The sequence below is a fragment of the Natator depressus genome, chromosome 6 (genome assembly GCF_965152275.1).
Source record: "Natator depressus isolate rNatDep1 chromosome 6, rNatDep2.hap1, whole genome shotgun sequence".
Classification (NCBI taxonomy): domain Eukaryota; kingdom Metazoa; phylum Chordata; order Testudines; family Cheloniidae; genus Natator; species Natator depressus.
The window spans coordinates 75,091,812-75,115,034 of record NC_134239.1 but is presented as its reverse complement, the minus strand read 5'-3'; the positions used below and the strand labels follow the sequence as shown (position 1 = coordinate 75,115,034).

Here is a 23,223-nt window from a genome sequence, read left to right as displayed (position 1 = left end):
TGGATCACTGTGGTGAGGTTCACTGCCAGAAGAAGAGACTGCAACCTTCAGGTCAAATCTAAGTGATAAAAGCATCTCTTGGCTACCATTGCTTCCTCGACATCCCAATATAGCTGCAGATCCAACAGGACTATCCGGGTTGCCAAATTAGTAACAAAAGGCAGGCAAACTCCACCAATCAAGGGAAGATGTGATCTCTGCCATTTTCTTAGTTTATTTCCCCCAAAAGTATGAGCATGACTTTAGTCTTATCGGGACTGCGTCAACTGGCTTGCCCTCATCAATATACCAACCCCAGCAAGATGCTGGGTGAACTGGTAAACTGCTCTCACTGCATCTGATGACATAAAGAACTAAAACTGGTTGTCATCAACATATTTCAGGCATCAAATCCCATGCCAGCTCACTGCCTCTCTGAGGACCTTGTTATGACTAGAAAAAAAGGTTGAGTTTAGATTAGATTTTGCTAATACAAGCTAGCCAACCTTCATCAAAACTCAAACACTTTTCTTAGTGTAGGTTCATGGTCACCCATTCAACTTGAATTTAGCAGGTCGAGTTATAGCCTGGTAGAAGCAAAGTGAACTTCCACCTAATTATGATGCGTCCAGCCCATTGCCTAATTTATCAACTAATTGAGGTCCTGATGCCATGTCATTTCCTACAGAAGCCAAGTTAACTGTCACAGAATTTAGGCATTGCCCTAGGAAGTCCTACTATATTTCTCAGAATTCTGAGATTCTAGATTATACTAAAGGTGAAATGAGACTGTCAGAAACCAATACTTGAAAATTTTGCAATCACCCATTGAACCAGTGCAAGCAGGAAATTGTTTTCTTCTTCTCACCTCTAAAAAATATAGTTTCTATGTGTTTAATTGGAATGGAAATTTATTTCACAACTAAACCAAAGGGTTACAGTTTGGTTGCATGAAACATATACACATTTAAATGGCAAGCCAGCCAGCTTCACTCCAGTTAATAATTCACTTTATTCCAGTAAAGTCAGTATGCCCCCAAAAATGGGGAGGAGGAAGGGAAGAGTGTATAATTAACAATAAAACTATCCTGTTAATAGATGTCACACATTTGAGGTTTCCAGTGCAGGGAAAGAAGTCAGCAGAAGGTTGAGAATACATGTATGCATTTTATTATACAACCAGTAGTATAGCATATAATACATTTGGACCACCAAGACTGCCTTAACAAAGAAACCACACAAAGCATCTGTTTGAGTTTTTGTTGAAACTCGCACCCCAATATAGTCTATGTTAAAAAGAAAAATCTAACATGGCCAGAAATCTCTTTTCTTGACATTTGTTGCTGCAGAAATATATTGAAAAGATATCTGCTTCCTTTTAAAAGTGTTGTTCGATAATTAAACAATTCTTCCATAGCTCAGCTATATAAAACTAGAATATGACGTTATCAAAAATTCATCTCTAGCTGAGGAGGTCCTACCTATATAAACCACAGTCTTTATTTTTATGAACTATATTATACATTTATCTTTAACCCAGGGCCGGCCCACAACATTTTGGCACCTGAGGCAGGGAGCTCAAATGATGCCCCCATGCCTCCTTGCTTGGGCCAAAACTTTGAAAGGTCTCAATTCTGCCTTGTTCCTGTTCTACTCCTCTCATGGTACTGCTCTGCTACCTACCCCAATAAAGGAGAACTAACAACTTAAAATGCCTTGTTCAAAAATTTTAAGTAACACTTAACTTTCAAACGCCTGAACAAATGTAACTTTTCTTTTCTGCATAGTAAACACTGGCATTTTTATCTGTTTGAATAATAAAAGTGGTGCTTTCTGTGCCTTCTTGGTTACAAAGATTTGAACTGCTTCCTGAAGGTCCACAGCCTGGGCCAGCTAATGCTCTATTGAGCTGGCTGCAAGGCCGACCAGCCTCTCCTGTGTCATTGGGGAGCGTAGATGTGTTTTTATTAACTTCAGGTTGGAGAAGCTGTGTTCTCCACTGGCAACTGTTACAGGAAGCGTTAGAAGTATGCGCAGAGCAACAAAAGCATTTGGAAAGAGGGTGGTCATCTTATTTGTGCACATATATTCCAGAACAGCCTTTGGAGTTGATCCTGCTGAAATGTATCTTGAAAGGGCTTTCACTTCATCACCTAAATCACTCGCATCAATATTGCGCATGTCATCATGTGTCAACACTGTCTCTAGTGCTTTGCATTGCTGGTGTAGGTCTTCTTCAGGTATAGTGAGGAGTTTTGGAATATCACACAACATCCCAAATATACTGCTGTGTTCCTTGAGCTGCATGAAATGTTCTTCAACTGACTGTATTGCACAATCTAGCACCTGGTTAAAGAATTTAACTTTGAATTGTTGTTTGGGGTCTCTTATGGGATTATCCCGTGCCTCGTAATGAAAATGTCTTCTTCTTTGGTGACTCTTGTATTCTTGAATGGGTGGGAAAATAGCTTCAGTGTGAAGTTCCTCTGCCAACTTCTGTGCACTCTTCAGAATGTTTTGAAATCCCTCATCTGACCAGTAAGACTGTAGGTATGACTTTGCTTTGTCCAGTTGTTCCATTGCTCCAAGACATATCAAGGTCAACACCTTGGAGTCTCATGCTTACAACATTTATTTCAAACATCATGTCATGCCACAACACTAAGCCACACAGAAATTTGAAGTTTCGTATGTTTCTGGTGATTCCATTTCCCTCTGCCACTGTTCTCCCACGAACAGTTCCTGTCATAGCATTATTCTCCATAATGGCAACTATGGCATCATCTATCTTCCCAATTTGGTGTTTGATAGGCTTTATAGCCTCCACTCGACTTTCCCATCGTGTGGCACTCAGTGGTTTCAGTGTCAGAGAGGATGTTCCCAGATGTTGCTTCAAAATTTGCCATTGATGAGTTGATGCAGAGAAAAATACACAGATGCTTTGAATTACATTAAAAAAGTCAGCAGCCTCATTAGAAGCTGATGCTCCATCACTGACCACAAAGTTCAATGAATGAGAACTGCATGGGACAAAAAAAGCTCGAGGGTTTAGCTCTCGGATCCGTGTCTGCACTCCTCTGTTCTTTCCTCTCATGTTGGCACCATTATCCTAGCCCTGACCTCTCATGTCAGCTATCGCAATTCCCGAATCTTCCAGCTTTTTAAGAAGCACATTTGTCATACCAGCTCCTGTAGTATCATCAATGTCAATAAATTCTAGAAAATGCTCTCCGACAGTCACCATTGTAGGGACATTTTCACTAGGTTCTGTAGTTGTTACAAAACGCACCATTAAAGTCATTTGTACCATATGGCTGATGTCAGGTGTGCAGTCCAGAATAACAGAGTAATATCTTGCTGACTTCAGATCTGCCACAATCTTCTGTTTGACTTTTGTTGCCAGTAATTGTATGATCTCATTTTGAATTGTTTTTCCCAGATAGTTCTGTGTGTACGTTTCTTGGGTGGTGACTCTTCTTAGATGCTCCTGGAGTACAGCATCAAACTCAGCCATCAGCTCCAGAATTTTAAGGAATTTTCCATTGTTTGGCACATACAGCTGATCTGAAGTGCCACGCAGTTCTAGGTTTTGGGTAGCAAGCATTCTCACAATGGCAATGAGCCTTTCCAGAACATTTTGCCAGTAAAGACACTCTGTTGCAATCTTCTCTTGATGCTGATCATCTATGGTGGCCTTTAGTCTCATCTCAAGCACTTTCCACCTATGGAATGCTCTCTGGTGATTTGCTGCCTTCTCATGACATGCCAGATTTCTAGCCAGATTTTTCCAGTCCTTTGTTCCTGTAGAAGCCAATGTGGCTGGAACACTAGACTGGAAGAGTCTGCAACAAAAACAGTATACAGCATTCTGGGTTTTTGAGTACATAAGCCATGGCCTCTCCACTTTGTCACCATTGGGGATTTCACACCAGTAATGTGTTGGATGGAAACTTCTGTTTTCATTGTCTTTGGGGAACATGAAATTTTTCACTTGCTGTGGCCTATGCAGTACAAGGAAGTCCCTCAGGCTACTGCTCAAGTGGGTCCACAGTCCTGGATCATCTAGACTTAAGGAACTAAACTCAGCAGCAGCTGTTTCTTGTGCCTCTACCACACTCTTCTCTGAGCTACACTTTTCTTCAGGAATGTGCATGGTTACATCCATTTGAGATGGAGATATGGATGTTGCTGTAGCTGCCAGGTCATCTGCACTCTGACTAACTGGAAGATCAGGCATCTCCTCACCACTCACATCCTCACTGGGGCCGGAAGGCTCACCATGGACATTTGTGTCTATGTATCTCAGGACAGCTCCTTCCTGCTTAGATAGAAAACCTTCCTCTGCTTTCTTTCTTTTTCTGAATGCTGCCCGAGAGGGGCATTTTCTTCTTTCACTCATGCCTGCTGTTCTGCGCCAGCTATAGTGGCTCTCAACATTAACTGAAGGGGACAAATAAGCAGGCTGGTAGCAGGGCCTGAGTGAGGGAAGATATCAGCATCTTAAGGGCCTAACTGGCTCCTACTACTTCAGTTGACTGCCTGTTCTCCTCAAGTGGATTCAGGGAAGCAGCAGGAAACAGGGAGCTCCCTGAGAAGCTGGTGTTAATCAGCCCAGGCTCCTGGGGGTGCTAGAGAGGCACATATGAGGCTCCTCCTCCTCCTCTCTCTCCCTGCAGCTCCTGCTGCTTTCTGTTATTCCCTCTCACCTTTCCTCCTGCCTGCCTGTTATGTCTCTTGTGCCCTCCTTCCTCCAGCACAGCACTCCACCATCTCTGTGCATCTAGAGCAGAGAGAATACATATGCACCAGCAGCAGCCACAATTTTCTACACTCTGGGTCCTAGTGGCGGCCGCCTCAGTTCACCTCATGGTAAGGCCAGCCCTGCTTTAACCCCAAATCTTGCAACTTGTGGCATGCAGAAACATTCCTGCACATATAAACAGTCCCACTGAAGTCAATGGGAATTTGCTTGTGCACATCTACTTGTTAAGACTGGGGTTTTAATTTGTTCATAACATATCTTGTTAAATAAAGATTCTTCTTGTCTGCCCATCTATATACATGCCTTCAGAACAAGAAAAAACAAAAACAAAAAACAAATCAGAAAAAGAGATATAGATACAGTACGATTATTTTCTTCACAACATAAGCTTCTTGCCATTAAAAACTTGAACTATATGATTGTAGAAATATACTGAATGAAACATATTCACACACAATGTTTTCAACTTATATAAGCAGAATGAGGGTCCCAAAGTAACTCACACAAATTGTGATATTTTATTTGTAGAATAGAGAGGAAAACTGAAAGAAAAATACTCTATAAACAAAATGATTCTAAACACTTTTTAAAAGTTCTCTTATTAAAGGTTGGCAAAAATTAGAAGCCACAATTTTGTGGCTACTTTTCCTCTGTGTTTAAAAGAAAAGTCTAAAGAGAAAAATGCCACATAAAATAAGACTTAGAAATCATTCCAGGCAAATATGAAATGACAAAAATGTGACATGGGAAGTACATATTTCAAGTTCTTGAGCTGAGATGCGGCAAAATTTTTAAGGCTTGGACAAAGAGCATTTGCATTAATGGAAATTATTTTGAGGCAAACAAGAAAAACATTATTATTACAAGTATTTTTTATTAGGTGGCATCAGGGCCCATTTTACATAGGCTAGAATGGAATCAAACACCACCTCCCCCAAAACAGGTAGCATACATTATTATTTATCATTTTTGAACACCCAAAAATATGCAAGGTGCCTCACTAATAAGAGGTTTCCTGCAAAAATGGAACCCCCGGTAAGGTTTTCAAATATAATGTTAGGTATGTCATATGTAATTTTTAAATGTCCAAAATTGTGGTATATTACTTTAATTTTTTTTTCAATTTACATTATTTTTTTAAAAGTGACTTTTATAGGGAAGACTAAAAAAATGTAAATAAATCAGGTGACAGAAGTGAAGGAGGATGTGGCTAAGTGAAAGCAGTAGTATATGGGGCAGAGCAGACCAGACAGCTGGGGTTAGACAAAGCCATTGTTAATGAAGACTAGAATGTTGAGATGACCAGTTTTCTGCTGAAGTCAAAGCGTGCATATACTCAATCACCCTGTAACAACCAGATTGAGAGGAGCATAAAGAACAAGCAACAGTTAGACCAAATGCCAGCAGATTCCAAGACCTGGAGTTAGTGGAAAGCCTGAAAAATATTCTCTCTAAAAGTGACCAATATTGTGCTCACATATAATTAGGCTTGAAAGGATTAGATTTTTATCAGTAAATGTCAGTAAATATTGATTTCACTGTACCTACAAAGACTATTTCCACTAATAATTGAAATGTACAGATAGGCAAAAACAAAAATGCTGCTTGAGATATTATTAGAGCTTGATTTAAGGATATTTACTTCGTATATTTTGACATGTGATATTGACAATTTGAGTTTTTGCAGTTATAAGGCTTTAACTTTTTGAATCTCAATGTATACTGTCATAAATTGTTTGACCTCCTTCGATTCTTAGCCCCCCCTGCATAATTTCCTGCAACTGTGATTACTTAAACTGAGAAATATGAGAAAAAGTGCTTAAAAATAAACATCAATATTATCAGTCCAAATTATAAAAAAAAATATAAAAAATTGAATTCTGCCAAGCCTATATATAATGGAATAAGAGTCCAGCAGAAAGTCTTGCCATTTCTAATACACTGTCTGTACTTTGAGCTCATATGAGCTTCACCCTTAAGACAGAAAACTGAAACTCTCCTTCAGACAGCAGCTATCAGGCCAGGTCATAGAGGGAGAGGTTGTCTGTCAGATAACCGTAGACTAAACTATTTAAGACTTCACAGATAAATATTTAGATGCACATGGATTTGCATGTAGAAATTCACTGGCAGCCAATGTGGATTATGGAACACAGACGTTTACACTTAGTGAAGCTTCTGAGAAGAGCACCAAGAGTAGCCCCAAATACGGCCTGTTACAGAATTCTAGTTTTGAGTTAGCGAGGGCGTGGGCACTCATGATGAAGTCAGCATCTGTCAACAAGGGGTGCAATCCTAAATTGCTTTGGTCAACAAAAGATGAAGGAAGGTGATTATCAGCTGCTGTACTGAATCCATATGCTATTTTATTTTATTTTTAAATTTAAGCAAAAGTAATGGGAGCTTTTAACGACATGCCAGTTTGCTTTAAAGTATGAGAAATATTTGCAAGGAGAGGCCATTGATTGTCCCAAATACATGCACAATGTTGCCTACATCCTCATTAAGCCCCTGCATTCAATTATTTAACTGATTTAGAATTTAGGTTACATGGTACTCAACATTCTGTAGCTTTAGTCTATGAAGAAAAAAATTACTTGTTCTAGCCAAAAATAGGTGCATCTGAGCCTGGATTCTAGTTAATTATATTGAAAGAGGGGATAAGGGTTTTTGTTTACTTCTTCAAGCTGGATATAAGACATGCTCTAACTACTGGATCCTTCTGACTCTCAAGGCAGATGTGAAATGCTTGCCTCATTAATTGCTAAGGAGATAAAACCTCATGTTTCATATTTTAGCTCAATCTTTATCAGGGATTAGGAGCCTCAATGAGATTAATTACTCCACTTTTGCCAACTGTGAGGCATCTTGCACCTTTTTCTGAAGCACATGGTGTTGGCTAAAGGATACAAAACTAGATGGACCATGGGTCTGACCTAGTATGACAATTCCTATGTTCCTACATATTTCTTTTGTAAGTTTAAATTGTTGAACACACACCTTTCTCTCTCCTTTCTGTATTTCCCTCCTTAATGCTTCTTTTCCCCCCCTCTTTGCTCTCTTCACTTGGTTCATGGATTTTAATGTAGTGCATTTTTTTAGTCTCTTCCCATATAATACTCAAATCCTGACAGTTATCGTCCCTTACCCCTGAATATAATCTTTTATATAAATTAAAAGTTAACTTTCCGGATTCCGTATCTGACATTAGAGAAGTCACAACCTCTCTGTGCCTCACATTATGCTCTATATTTGGTATGATTTTTATCCATAGAGAACACAGAGAAAAATAGTAACTTAAAAACCCTAATTTTTAAGAGTGGACTTTGATCTATGGTAGGCAGTTTTCATTCAATGTCCTTTTAGAAACACCATTTGTAGTTCCAAAAGTACTTACATGTTTATGTAATGTTTCTTTTATTTCAAAGGATGTTAACACTTTTTTTAAAAAAAACTCTGCCCAGTTAAGTCAAACACATTATAAAGAAATTACAAATGAAATGTGATGTTTTATCATTTATCTTAATTCTTTACAGTACAAAAAAAGAGCTACAATACTTGCAATGCAAATCCATTCCTGATTTTTAAATAATGCCTCTCTTATACAGAGGGTGTTTCAATAGAAAGCACATCCTCTCCAAAGTAAAAATTATTTCAGCAAGCTTTAATCATAAATGACCATAATGGGATAAGCAGATCAGATTGATTATGAGGGAGACATGTACAAATCTTAAAAGGCAACAGAGCAACCTTTAAGATTCCAAGGAGGCTAATGGAAGAGTTACCAAAACATACCAAATGTACATTTCCTCCCTCACTAGCCAATTCCAAAGTGATGATCCAAGCAAATACACAAGTGTGTTAAGATAAACAACCTGTTTAGCATTACTCAGTGCAAACAGATGTAAGCTGTCGACTGTGCTAATAAACTTTTGGGACGTTTTCTTGATACACTTTGTGTGTTAGTCACATTAACTATAATAGGCTACTTTAAAAACTGTTTATTTCTAGATGAACTATTGCAAAAAAGAAAGTATGTGTGTAATGTAAGAATAAATGTTATTTGAAAACCCTAAAATTACAAACTGTTGGATGTACATTGTGCTTCACACTCCAAATCTTGGCCATGGAAATGGAAACCATTAGCAAAACATTAGAACAAAGCTGGAAACTGCTGATTATTAGTTTGCCACTGTCTTCAGTTTTAATGCAGTATTTGGCTCAGAAAGTTCTTAAAAAATCCCCAATATAAGCTAAAATATTTATAAAGCTGAATGCCTCTCACTTAATGCCTATTGGGCAATAGTCTTTTAAACCTCCACAGACACTGTAAATCTGTCAGAAGAATCATTGCCTATAAACAAACTTTCACGTAAAGAGCACTGCAATGTCAATCGGGCAGGAGTTGGTATTTTTTAAGCATCATTTTTAAAGTAAATGCAAAACCAGAAATAGTTCAGTGTTGATAACACTGAATAGCAGAACATTTACTTACCAGGACCCACCAGTAGCACTTATGGGAATCATCCTGACAGTGAACCCAAGTATTTAACGCCATGGATTCCTGTAAACCTGTCACTGATACTATCCCTCTTGAGTTATGTCACAGTGAAAGCTGCTAGCACCCACCACTGTTTATATATCCCAATGTCTGCTCAGAGCCTGGTAGGTTATATTATTGTGGGATTGTTAAAGACGTGCTGCTTTCTTTTTCGCATTATAAGGCAGGCTTATTTTTGGCAGGAGAATTATTGTTCTATTTGGCCATCTTCCCTGGACTGACTTTTAGAATCACCCTTTCTTTTATACCAAGGAGCCTTTAAGTTATATCCTAAAAACCAAGTTTAGCAGAACAAAACTAAAAGGATCCACTTCTGTACCATAAGGTCCATGTCTCTGTGAGGATCAGAATGGTGATAGACAGACTTTAGCTGCATTTTCCTTTAATGTGATATCAGAATATTAATAATGATGTTGAATTATTTTGACTTTGTATAAATGTTTTATAACTTCCTCAAGGTGAAGTTTGTTACCCGTGTCTTGCATGTAAATAACTTGCCAAATAATCTCATTATTAAATCAGGGGTGGGAGGTCTAAATGAAGATGCATTTAGTTGCAGTTTTGGGTTACACTATTTATTTTCCACTATTTAGTTCTACAATATGTATCTATGTATATTTATAATGCACCATTCTCTACTAGTATCTAGGTACCAAGTGGAGGAACTGCTTTGCTGCAGTCCTGGTAGTTCTGTACTCTCTGCTCCACTGGTAGGATTGCAAGTAGTGTTTTTTCTAAGGAGGAGGTATAAGTGAGATGCAGGGATATTGTGAAGAGAAGGAAGTGTTTACCTGCCAGTCTATTGCTATATCAATTGAGGAAACACTTAAGAAATGAGTCTTGCACTGTACTGTAAAGGAAGGAAGACTTTGGCATACTCTGAATGGGCGTAGTGAATTACTGGTAGATTATGTTCCAGCATAACCTCAGAGGCGGATTTTCTTTGCATTGGCATCAGTAATCAATAAACATGTTAACTAATGCAACACACATAGGGACAGCCCATAGCTCAATTCTTAATATCTAGGCTGAGTGAGATCTGAACATTTCATGGAGCCCACATGCTCAGCCACTGGATGAAGAAAGTGACAGAGCTAGTAATCTTATCTGCCTGACTGCAGAGCCCTTTAACTAAATAGAAGGAAATGCAGCTAGCCCTTCTCACCGGAAAGTAGAGTAGAGTCACTTGAGACACAGAGACTTTGGGAATGTATAGGGGAGGGTCTATAGCTGAATGCAACAGATGTTGAGGGTATTAACAGAACCTCTCAGAAGCGTTCCAATAAACATCTGTGTCTTACATGAAGGGCAGTTTAAAGGGCAAAAAGAATAGACACACCTCAAGTTAAATTTGCCATTCACATTTGGGATGTCTTACCTATAAATGATTTACAAGGCTCTGATGAGAACAATGAGACTGTACAAAGTTCTCAATTAGTAGAAGATCTATGCTCTTATGCATAATTATTTTCCTTGCTACTATACTGTTAATTTGCTTTCATAGACTGTTCAACGGGGAAAGGACTTGACCGTTAGCCACCAAACAAAATCCTAAATAGAGTCTTGTCTGCTCCAGAGCTTTTCCCCCATGTGATTCTTCAACCACCACCATTTGAGGTGCTCAAGATCTTAGTTCCCAGAGAGAGCGCTATTGTCAAGGCGGTTCTTGATGAAAGGTCCTGTCCTCTCGATAGTGCCTTGGTTGGCAGAAATTGGATTTGGTGACTTCCAGAACATCCAATAACAGTGTTTCTCTAACTGGGGTCTGCAGACCTCCAGGGTGTTTGCAGGCACCGCTGATCAACTCCTCCCCTTCCCTCCCAGCGCCTCCTGCACGCTGGGGAACAGCTGTTCAGCAGCGTGCAAAAGGTGCTGGGAGGGAGGGGAGGAGCGGAGATGGGGTGCGCTTGGGAAAAAGATGCAGTGGAGGTGGGGCCTTGGGGAAAGGGATGGAGTGTAGGTGAGGCCTGGGGATGAGCAGGGGGCTTAGAGGTCTGCAAAAATTTTAAAATCAAAATGGGGGTCCTCAGATTGCTGAAGTTGTAACCTTGTGAAGAAGGAGAATCCGGGGAACTACAGTCCAGTCAGTCTCACCTCAGTCGCTGGAAAAATCATGGAGCAGGTCCTCAAGGAATCTATTTTGAAGCACTTGGAGGAGAGGATGGTGATCAGGAACAGTCAACATGGATTCACCAAGGGCAAGCCATGCCTGACCAACCTGATTGCCTGCTATGAGGAGATAACTGGCTCTGCAAATATGGGGAAAGCGGTGAACGTGATATACCTTGACTTTAGCAAAGCTTTTGATACGGTCTCCCACAGCATTCTTGCCAGCAACTTAAAGAAGTATGGATTGGACTATAAAGATAGAATGCTGGCTAGATCATTGAGCTAAACGGGTAGTGATCAACGGCTCGATGTCTAGTTGGCAGCCGGTATCAAGCGGAGCATCCCAGGGATCAGTCCTGGGGCCGGTTTTGTTCAACATCTTCATTAATGACCTGGATGATCGGATGGATTGCACCCTCAGCAAGTTCACGGATGACACTAAACTGGGGGTAGAGGTAGGTATGCTGGAGGATAGGGATAGGGTCCAGAGTGACCTAGACAAATTGGAGGATTGGGCCAAAAGAAATCTGATGAGGTTCAATAAGGACAAGTGCAGAGTCCTGCACTTAGGACAGAAGAATCCCATGCACTGCTACAGGTTGGGGACCCACTGGCTAAGGGGCAGTTCTTCAGAAAAGGACCTGGGGATTACAGTGAATGAGAAGCTGGATATGAGTCAACAGTGTGCCCTTGTTGCCAAGAAGGCTACCAGCATATTGGGCTGCATTAGTAGGAGCATTGCCAGCAGATCAAGGGAAGTGATTATTCCCCTCTATTTGGCACGGGTGAGGCCCACCTGGAGTATTGCATCCAGCTTGAGCCCCCCATTACAGAAAGTTTATGGACAAATTGGAGATAGTCCAGCGGAGGGCAATGAAAATGATTAGGGGGCTGGGGCACATGATTTATGAGGAGAGGCTGAGGGAACTGGGCTTATGTAGTCTGCAGAAAAGAAGAGCGAGGGGGCATTTGATAGCATCCTTCAACTACCTGAAGCGGGGTTTCAAAGAGGATGGAGCTTGGCTGTTCTCAGTGGTGGCAGATGACAGAACAAGGAGCAAGTTGGTCTCAAGTTGCAGTGGGGGAGGTTTAGGTTGGATATTAGGAAAAACTATTTCACTAGGAGGGTGGTGAAACACTGGAACGGGTTACCTAGGGAGGTGGTGGAATCTCCATTCTTAGAGGTTTTCAAGGCCTGGCTTGACAAAGCCCTGGCTGGGATGATTTAGTTGTGGTTGGTCCCGCTTTGAGTAGGGGGTTGGACTAGATGACCTCCTGAGGTCTCTTCCAACCCTAATCTTCTATCATTCTGAAGTTTGAGAACCGCTGCCCTATAAGATACACCTGTTCTCTCAGACACTTCAGTGAAAGAATGGTGCCTTGAATGGGGAATTATGTAATGGAAATCTTCACAAAGTGATTTTGATGGCTGTCAGAAGGTTTATTAGACATTCTATTTTGGTTTGTTTTTTAGATTTACAACTGATGGGAAGTATTTTAGATTTTATAATGGCTTGTGATTATCTTGTATGTAATGATGTGCTCAGAGATTAGATCATACATTTATTAAATCAAAATAAACTAAAAATAAAAGAATACCCTGTTTTGCTTTAAGAGACAAAGCAAACCAACATCTTACATCTATTATTGTTGTATTTACTATCTTAAATCCCTTGTGTTGAGATTGTTTCCCAAGCAAAAATCAAACAAAAAAAAAAGGTTGCTAGTAAAACTAAATATTTTTTCATACCATAGCAACACATCTGAGACTCTGGTTACTGTATTCACTCTAAAACTGTAGTTTAGATTTAGTAAACACCATGACAAACATACTGCAAGGGAAAGAATAGTTCATATAAATTAATGTAACAACTAGGCAAAGCAAAACCCCATCATTTTTCCAGTCAGGTCCCGTAAGTATAGACTATTAACTTCATTAGGACTTCACACAGGTGCAGGGGTCTGTGCTAGCAGAACCCAATAAATGATCACACCCTCAGTCTTGTCTGATGTGTCTGAGCAGTACAGGAAATTAGTATTATGGAACTGAACAGTACTGTCTGCCTAATTTAGACCACATATAAAAACCATGTACAATGAATCAGGTACAGGGGGTCTCAGAAAAATTTTAATAAGGCGTGTTTGTGGACTGTGACAGTGTATGTTGAAAAAGTTGATCTCCAATTTATTTCTGTAGTGTGGGATCTCTGACCTCCTGCATAATATCAGTAATTCTTCCACCAAACCCATAACTTCTAGTTGAGCTAAAACATACATCTTTTAGAAAGACATATATTCCTGATTTTAAAGACTTCAAGTGATAAAACATCAACTACACCCATTGGTAAGTTATTCTAATGATTAATTACCATCACTATTAAAAGTTTGAACCTTATTTCTAGTCTATATTTGTCTAACTTCAGCTTCTAGCAATGCTTAGCCCACAATACAATACACAGCCTCACTTACTGCTTACCCATGCCTCATTCACTTCACACTATCCAAACTCTACAGATGTTGAGTCTTCTACATATTAAAGTGAAAATTCATTCAACTATCTTATGCAGACTGTCATAAATAGAAAGGGAAGGGTAAACCCCTTTAAAATCCCTCCTGGCCAGAGGAAATCTCCTCTCACCTGTAAAGGGTTAAGAAGCTAAAGGTAACCTCGCTGGCACCTGACCAAAATGACCAATGAGGAGACAAGATACTTTCAAAAGCTGGTAGGAGGGAGAGAAACAAAGGGTTTGTGTGTCTGTCTACATTTTGTCTTTGCCGGGGATAGACCAGGAATGAAGCCTTAGAACTTTTAGTAAGTAATCTAGCTGGGTATGTGTTAGATTATGATTTCTTTAAATGGCTGAGAAAAGAATTGTGCTGAATAGAATAACTATTTCTGTCTGTGTATCTTTTTTGTAACTTAAGGTTTTTGCCTAGAGGGGTTCTCTATGTTTTGAATCTAATTACCCTGTAAGGTATTTACCATCCTGATTTTACAGGGGGGATTTCTTATTTCTAATTCTATTTTTATTAAAAGTCTTCTTGTAAGAAAACTGAATGCTTTTTCATTGTTCTCAGATCCAGGGGTTTGGGTCTGTGGTCACCTATGCAAATTGGTGAGGCTTTTTATCCAACATTTCCCAGGAAAGGGAGGGTGCAAGTGTTGGGAGGATTGTTCATTGTTCTTAAGATCCAAGGGTCTGGGTCTGTAGTCACCTAGGCAAATTGGTGAGGCTTTTTACCAAACCTTGTCCAGGAAGTAGGGTGCAAGGTTTTTGGGAAGTATTTTGGGGGGAAAGACGTGTCCAAACAGCTCTTCCCCAGTAACCAGTATTTGTTTGGTGGTGGTAGCGGCCAATCCAAGGACAAAAGGGTGGAATATTTTGTACCTTGGGGAAGTTTTGACCTAAGCTGGTAAAGATAAGCTTAGGAGGTTTTTCATGCAGGTCCCCACATCTGTACCCTAGAGTTCAGAGTGGGGGAGGAACCTTGACACAGACCATGCGGAAATCTAACTGAATACTGAGAGATCATCCATTAATGGAAATTTCCAGTCATTGTATGTTTATACACACGCATAGTACCACTGGAACGCTAGCAGACTTTTAGTTTTATTGTATAAGAAAACACAGTGCACACGCACAAAGTTTATTTTTAAACCCCTATCTTGTACCTGCCAAATCAAAACCGTTGTTTGCTGTGTTGTTGTAGCAAGGCTGGTCCCAGGATATTAGAGAGAAGAGGTGGGTGAAGTAATATCTTTTACTGGACCAAGTTTTATGGGTGAAAGAGACAAGCTTTCAAGTTAAAACTGTTTTTAACTGGACTGCTGAAAGGCACATCTATGACCTAGTTTCCGTCACCTCCCACTGAGGCTTGAAAGCTATTCCCATAAAGGTCACAAGCTTTTTTTTTTTTTTTTTAAATCAGAAAATACTGACATTTTTTACTCTTGAAAACAAAATCTTCCCTGCTCTAACTTTCCTCCAACATTGGCTTGCAGATCAAAAATGTAAATGTTTGGCAAAATAATAAGCATCTGAAAATGACCCTTTACAGTGAAAACAGTAGGAAAATCTTACCTATAGGTATCACAATTTGTTTCACTTACAACAGCTTCTAATTAAACACCACATGCATACAAGAGTTTTTGTTCCTCCCCATCTATCCTGTACCTGCTTCTCAAAAATTTAATTTTAAACTATTTTAATTAATAATAAGAAATTATTTGATCTCACCCTGCCCTGAAAAGAACAATATAGCATATCTGATGATTCTGGATAAAATGTTCAAAACTGTCTAAGTGACTTAGGATCCTAAGTCTCACTTTCAAAAGTGACTTAGGCACTTGAATTTCAATGAGACTTAAGTCCATCTACGCCTGGGGAGGTGTGGTTTCCAGCTCAGCTAGCGCACTAAAAGTAGCAGTGTAGCCACAGGGGCATGGGTGGCAGGATGGATTAACCAATCAAGTATGTACATAGCGGGCTGGATGAGACTTAAGGCAGGGTGACTAGCCCATTCTACCACCTACACAGCTGCAGCTATGCTGCTATTTTTAGTATGCTAATTCCATCAAAGCTAGCATGCATACATCTACTAGAGCTGGAAATTACACCACCAGCTCTGATGTAGATGTACCCACTGGCTTCTAAGTGCCTAAATCACTTTTGAAAATGGGATTTAGACTCCTAAATCACTTCTGTCCTTTTGAAAATTTTATCCATTGTTATCACGTAACAGTCATCTTCCACTCATAACCATTTATTGGCACATATTAAGTAAATTATGCAGAGAATTAGTAAGGAGTATTTACAAAGAAAGTCAGCATTCAAAATTGTTAGAAGTTAGAACCAAAAAATGCAGATTCATGAGTCTTAGCCAATATTCCTTTTCTCAAATTAACTAATTCCCAATAAAAAGTCACTGGCTCCTTAATGTTTCTAGGTATAATTCAAGGTGTGGATAGTAATTTCAGGGTCTTGACCTTAGCTACTCAAAAAAGTCATATCATCCCTTCTTTAAATTAGAATTTCTGGTGGCAGGACATTGTCATTGGAGGGACTTCAACTGTGAAATTCACATCCCCATTTGATCAAAAAAAGCTCAAGGTTGATGAGCTTCATACCATGAGGTAACACCAATATATGTACTCAAACATTAGCCCAAGGGTTAATGCTGGAGTAATCATTTTAGAGATTACCATGGGGCTGAGTCTCTTCAGATTTTGTTTAATATCAGCTAACTAATTTTCTATTGCTTTAAATAATTTATTGACACCCAACCATGCACAGTGGGCTGAGTTAATTTCTTTAAAAACAAAACAAACAAAAAAACAGACCATGGTTGAGTATGAGATTTTGATGAGAACATACTCTATTGCATTTGCCTATTCAGTCACTGAAGTACCAAAATAGAGCTCGTTACTCTGTAAAATGTTCTGTGATATCTTGAGTAAGAAAAGCACTACATAAAGAATTCTATTTCTATATACAATTGATAATACAGGACAAAGGCCAATCTTCTGGACAAATATTTCCTTTTCTTTTGGCTCATGCCGCAGGGAGGGACCGGCAGTCACGTGGAGCAAGCAGGCATTTGCTGCTCAGCTCTGCTGCGCTGCTTGTGGTGGGCAGGGCCCTGAGCCATTGTAAATCACCCGGGGGGACGCGTGGGATGGGTGAGCACCCGGGGACGCAGGTGGGGCTAAAGGAGAGACCCGGCCCCAAAATTGCTGGAGCCCCGCAGGCCACATTGGGGAGGTTCTCAGGCTGCAGATGGCCCATGGGCCAGGAGTTTGAGACCCCTGAACTAGCCTATTTCAGCGCTTAACTATCCTTAACTTTCTATAGTTTTGACTGCATATTTGCATTCTTACCCCTGTGCTGACTGGCTGTTACCTCCAACCCCCTTGCACTCCATCTCTGACAGTCTCTTCCCCTCAGCCTCATTCCACCTACCCTTTGTGCTACCCTCCTCCCTTGTTACCCTCAGCCACCCATTTCAAAGTCCACTCACTCTTCCATTGTTTTTCCATTTAACTAACCACTTCCCACCTAACATAGCCCTACTCCAAAAGCATTTTTTAAAATTGTGGCACTAACATTGTGTTTGTCTGCCATCACATTGTTCACTCTGCTTGTATGTGTGACCCTAAAAGCATCCCAATGCCAGAGGGCAAGGGACTTACTGGTATCAGGCAGCAATTTTCAGCTGGCCTGATCAATTCAGTGTACCTCAAGTCACTTATGTCATAATTTGTATCTAATTGGTGTCATGTGAGATATCATTAAAAAACCAATAACACACTGATCTTTAATATTCTTTCATGGTATATGTATGTAAACACCCAACGGACTATAAAAATATGAAGGGAATATGGGACTGAAATGTGAATGAACCATACAAATCTGGGGAGTGGGTAAACAGTTGTTTTTCCAGATAAAGGAAAGGCCAATGCCTCTATCCAGGTGCAGTCACAGTCAATTGGTGATCACAATCAAGGAGCCATTCATGGCACATCAGAGGCCGCAGGGACAGATCAATTTGCATTGTAGGAGCACCAGCGTGGAAGAAACTAGCATGGAACCTTCTCCATCAGACTCCATGGCACCTTTCCTCACAGCAGTGGCACTGAACTTTAAGGATACATTTCAAAAGTTCTCTTGACTATAAAAGAGAGGGGCAAAGAATCCCAAGTTTACATTTACCTAAGAAGACAAAGGAACCAAGTACTTTGGACTTTGGGGGAAAACTTGACCAAAGGGGTGGTCAGACATCTTGCTGGAAGGTGGTAAGACTCTTAACAAAACTACAATCTTGGTTAAAAGGTAAGTCTTAGTCACTAGAAAGTGTTTCCCCCACATTTTTATTTGTTTGCAACCATTTCTGACTTTATCCCTTACACTTGAACTCACTTGATCGCTCTCTTTTTGATTAACTAAACTTGTTTTACTTTTATTCTAAATCAACCCAGTGCTGTTTGACTTGCAGTGATTATTAACTCCATTTAAAGCAACAGGCTGCTGTGCTTTTGTCTCTTTAAAAGGGCAACAGACCTTATAACTTCTCTCAATGGTCCAGGAGGCAGCTGGACATTTCAGGGCAGACAGTTTTGGGGAATTTGGGACTGGAGGTGTGTTGGGGTCACTTGGCTAGTAGTAATCATGGCTGGTGGAGACCAGAGTGTGGTTGAGGTGTAACAAGCAGGCTACTGGATTCAGAGTTTCTGAACTAGGGCAGCTCAATAGACAGACAGACAGACACAGTGCACGCTTGTATGCTGGCTTGGAGCATCCAGACAGGGAGCTACAGCAGCAGAACATTTTAAGGCACTCAGAGTTACAGGACAAGTGGTGATACAATCTCTCACTGGTCTGAGTTGGATCCCAAAACATTACAGCATGTCATACCTCTTTCCCCACCCTTTGTCTGTCTTGCCTATTTGAGTTTGTAGTTGAGCCTCTTATCTCAGGAGTGCATCCAAGTATCAGGATGCACTGTCAGAGCAGTTCTTTCACTCTAGCAGTCACATTATCTGTCCGGTTCTACAATAGCCTGCTGTTTCCATGGCCCAGCCCTTTGGCCAGGACACCTCTCAATTTGTTCCCTTTCTTGGATTAATAGAAAAGCCCCAAAATAAAAAGCTCAACATCTAATGGCCTTTAAGCCTGCCCCTCAGCTTCTGTCTGGAACTCACAGTTCTTGGCCTTTTTTACTCTTGATGTCTGTACTTCCCCTCTTGTTCCGAGGGAGAGTTGGGGGAACCTACAGGTCCACCTTCTCTTCTGGGTCCCCAGTCCAGGGACCCAGTTTAAGGACTCTTCCTTCAGTACCTCCACTATTTCCCTGGAATGCTCCTACCTTCTCCCTGCTTGTCAGTGGCTCCTCCACATCTGTGGCTCTGCTAGCCCCACCTTGGATTTGTGGGCTTTTGACAGATTCTTCTTATCCAGCTATGAAGTGGTTTCCTTGAAGCCACTTCCAGCTCTTCTCCGAAGCAGCTGGGCTGTATTGTGAGCAATCCCTCTGTCTCTTGCCTTAAGCCCAGTCACAGTATCTCCCTCCCCCAGATAGGAATCCCTCTCAGCCCTCTTTCTGGGGCTGGGGTTGTATTTCAGGCAGTTTCTCTGCCTCTAGCGTTAGAACAGACAGTAACTCCCGCTTCAGATGGGAGTTTCCTGATCAGCCCTCCTCAATGGAGCTGGGGTAGTGGTTTAGGCCAGCTGCAGGGCTTTAGACAGCTTTACTTTCAGCTGAGCTGAGCACTCTTTCCCAATTAGTCCTCCAGTTTGGAGGCAGCTTCTCCTGATGATGTCTGCCTTGCTATGAGGGAGAAGGCAGTATATATGCTAGTCTCCTTTTCCCAGCTCATTCCCAACTGCCTGGGTGAGAGGGGAGATTTGCCCCACCTGCCTTGCAAAGCCCTTAAAGAAACAACGATTGCCTTTCTCCCAAACACTACTTATTCCCAGGACTGCTTCCTCTTCACCAATATCTCTTATTTCCTAGGTCTTTGAATAAACAAACAAACAAAAACTTTCTATAATTTTGAAGGCCCATGCCATTTAACTGGGGGTGGGCTGACCAGTAAGCACTGCTACCCTTAAGCGCATACTACCCTGTCAGTTTTTTTCTACTTGCAGGGTCTGATATAACGGAGTCCTGTTCTCAGTCAGTCCCTAGAGACTACCATAGAGAATATAATAAATATTATACAACATATTTATGAGGAGAAGGTGCTCATGGGGATGACATGCAGAATAAGTCATGGTGGAGATGGATTAGTGGGTAGGGGACAGGTGAGACTACCAAAGGTGAATCATACATATATCACATGATTGAGTGATTTATCATATGAATACTACTACTTACCCAGAGCACATTTTTCTACACAATAAACAAACAGATATATAAATAAATTTTGAGCCCAAGCTTCATCAATCCTCTAACTTTGCATCTGCATTATTTGAGGGGAAACGTATTGCCACTTAGTCATATATGTACTTGACTGAGCTTGTAATATAAACATTTTAATTATTTCAGTTGCACCCATAATTTGCTAGCATAGAAATGGTGGCCAGCATCCTCATATCTAACTACATAGGCACATGATAAAAGGTGGAATTTACAAAAGCAACGAACTGTCCTGTGAGCACAAATCCTGTGGCCTTTCAATGGGACATATGCTTCTGACTCACGCAGGCACTTTTGTAAATCCTACCCATGTACAATAAGAGTGGGATGTCAAAAGTGCTCAGTGTTGGCCTAACCCTTCTACCACTGTAGACCACTCAACAAAGACACCTCGCCACCCCCCATATACACACACCAGTATGTATCTGCAGTCAAAAAAAAAAAGCAAGTGCTAGGATTCATAAGGAATGGGATGGTGAATAATACAAAATTTTTTATAATGCCTTTATCTAAATCAATGGTACTGCCTCATCGGGAATACTGTGTGCAGTACTGATCACCTCATTTCAAAAATAATATTGCAGAACAAGTACAGGCAACAAGAGAGACCAAGGGCACAGAAAACCTCTCATATAAATAGAAACTGAAAATATTGAGATTGTTTATTCAAAACAGGAGATGAATGAGAGGGAACATGATAAGGGTATGTAAAATAATGCCTGATATAGAAAAATGGATCAGGTACATCAGCTTTCAACTCAAAAGAATTAAGTATTTTATACATTTATACATAACCACTGACATGAAACTACCTTTCTGGGAGCAGCAACCAAACAACATACTGCACAATGATAAGAAAGGAATATTTTCAGGGGTGAAGGGAAGGGAGATGGAAATTTTTGCCATAGACCAAGCAAAAGGGGTAATATGATTTTTAAAACCCATGCAAAGCAAAGGGAAACTTTGTTTTTAAAAGAACAGTGTTAACTTAAAAATCCCATCTTATAAAATTAATATCTTTGCTTATGTTACTAGAAATATTTCAAATTATTGAAAATGAAAGAACTATAAAAACCTTAGTTGAAATCCTGGCATTACAGAAGTCAATGGGAGCCAGGATTTCACCTCTTATTTCTATTTCACTAGTTATACTGTCTACTTTCTGTATTTTTCTCAGCCTGAAAAATGATATTCAGTTAAATCTAACTTATGTGTATAGTCTTTTTAACTTTAAAGTTCTCAAGGCTGCAAAGCCTGGGCATAATGTGTGTTAGAAATTGTTTTGACTCAAAGTTTTTAAAAAAAGTAATTGAAACATTTCTATTTGTTTTGCAAAAGCTTGTTTTTTTAAAAAAATATTTTTGAGCCAATTTTTAGTTGAAACTGTCCCTTTAAGAATGTCTGTCCATTAAATTGCAAGGAACTCAATCTGTTTGCCTCAGAAGGATGAAAGGCTGAATGGCCCCTGTCTGGATTTGAACTCTTGGTTCCATGGAGTCTAGGTATTTCAAACCCAAGGCTTAGACCACTAAGACATCTCTCTCTAGCATGACAACTCAATCCTTCCTATTTTAACATCTATGATATACAGATAAATGAATGCCTTGACAAAGTGGTCAGCAAATAATTTGTGTAATAGTAACAATCTACTTTCATTAAAGAAACAAGCATTTACCTTGAACGTGTTATTTCAGATACACTGGGTGGTATTTAAATTTACTGTGGCTTTTTGTCATCATTTTTATGCTATTGTATTGTCTGAGAAAATAGGTTTGTGAAAAACAACACTAACACTGCACAGAGCAGTAGTTTTTTCCCCTAGTAGTACATGAGAAAACCCCCCGTTTATTGCCCTTGTCTCCTCACACTTCCATGGAGGTTTGCTTTGACTGGACACGCAAGCTACCTTTGCCAACCAAACCATAAAATAAATCTAATGTACCCTATAATACAGGCAACTGCAGTTAATATTGTTCAAATTATTTACATCTGAAGGGCCGCGCCTGTCTGGATGGCTGGGCCTGACGCTTCTCTAGACTTGGTTTCTGCTAATCACATCTGTTTCAGCTTTAGACTTTCACTGGTATTCTGGCAGCAGCCACAACTTTTTAACAGCTACAATAAACTACAGAGACTCATCAAATGTTTGTTGTATGTGTTAAAATTATATCCTCTTCAATTAAAACATTTGATGTGAACTAAATTACAGTGTTATCTAATAAGAGAAATTCGAAAGGGAATGTTTAAAAAAGGGCATATTTACCCATACCACTCCTATTACTACTATCATGCACAATGTTCCTAGTACGACTATTTTTTTGTTTGAATGTAAGAGAAATTCATTAGAGAAATGTATTAGCACTCCTCCAAAAATTTCTGGGTGCCTTTTAAGTGTTAAATACACTGGCACATCAAAAGATTACAAGAATGTTTTTTGTTTGGAAACGTTTGCTGTATGTCAAAGTCATTACTTTCATCCATTGTTTGACTTTGTCAAGTTTCAAATATGTTTTTATACAGTAATATAATAAAGGCAAACTCAGCACTATATTTATATTATTTTCCTATAAAGCATCATCATCATCTTCTTCTTCTTTCCTTTCTCCCATCATCTGGGGTCATATAAAAGCTTCTACCTTTCTTTATAATAGTCTGACAAAATATACATCTTGAAGCACAAAAACAAAAGATCACAACAAAAATCTAATAAAAATAGGGAAGCCTGAACTATCGTGTTTTTCACTACCCCTCCTTTTTCTTTCTCTTTTTATTTTCTTTGCAATTTAGCACTAAAATCATGTGACTGTCAAAGGCTTACAGCGCAGCCTGTAACAGTGAAATGCATGGCAGCAGAACTACATGCTGAAGTAGAAGAACATCAAACACAGATCACGTT

The 23,223-nt window shown here is 39.9% G+C and overlaps 1 protein-coding gene across 2 annotated transcripts in view; it reads right to left on the bottom strand.

Moving 5' to 3' along the window:
- The window catches only part of FMN1 (formin 1), a 391,310-nt gene that overhangs the window by 79,378 nt on the left and 288,709 nt on the right, over positions 1–23,223 (bottom strand). The gene's annotated exons all lie outside the window — the stretch shown is intronic.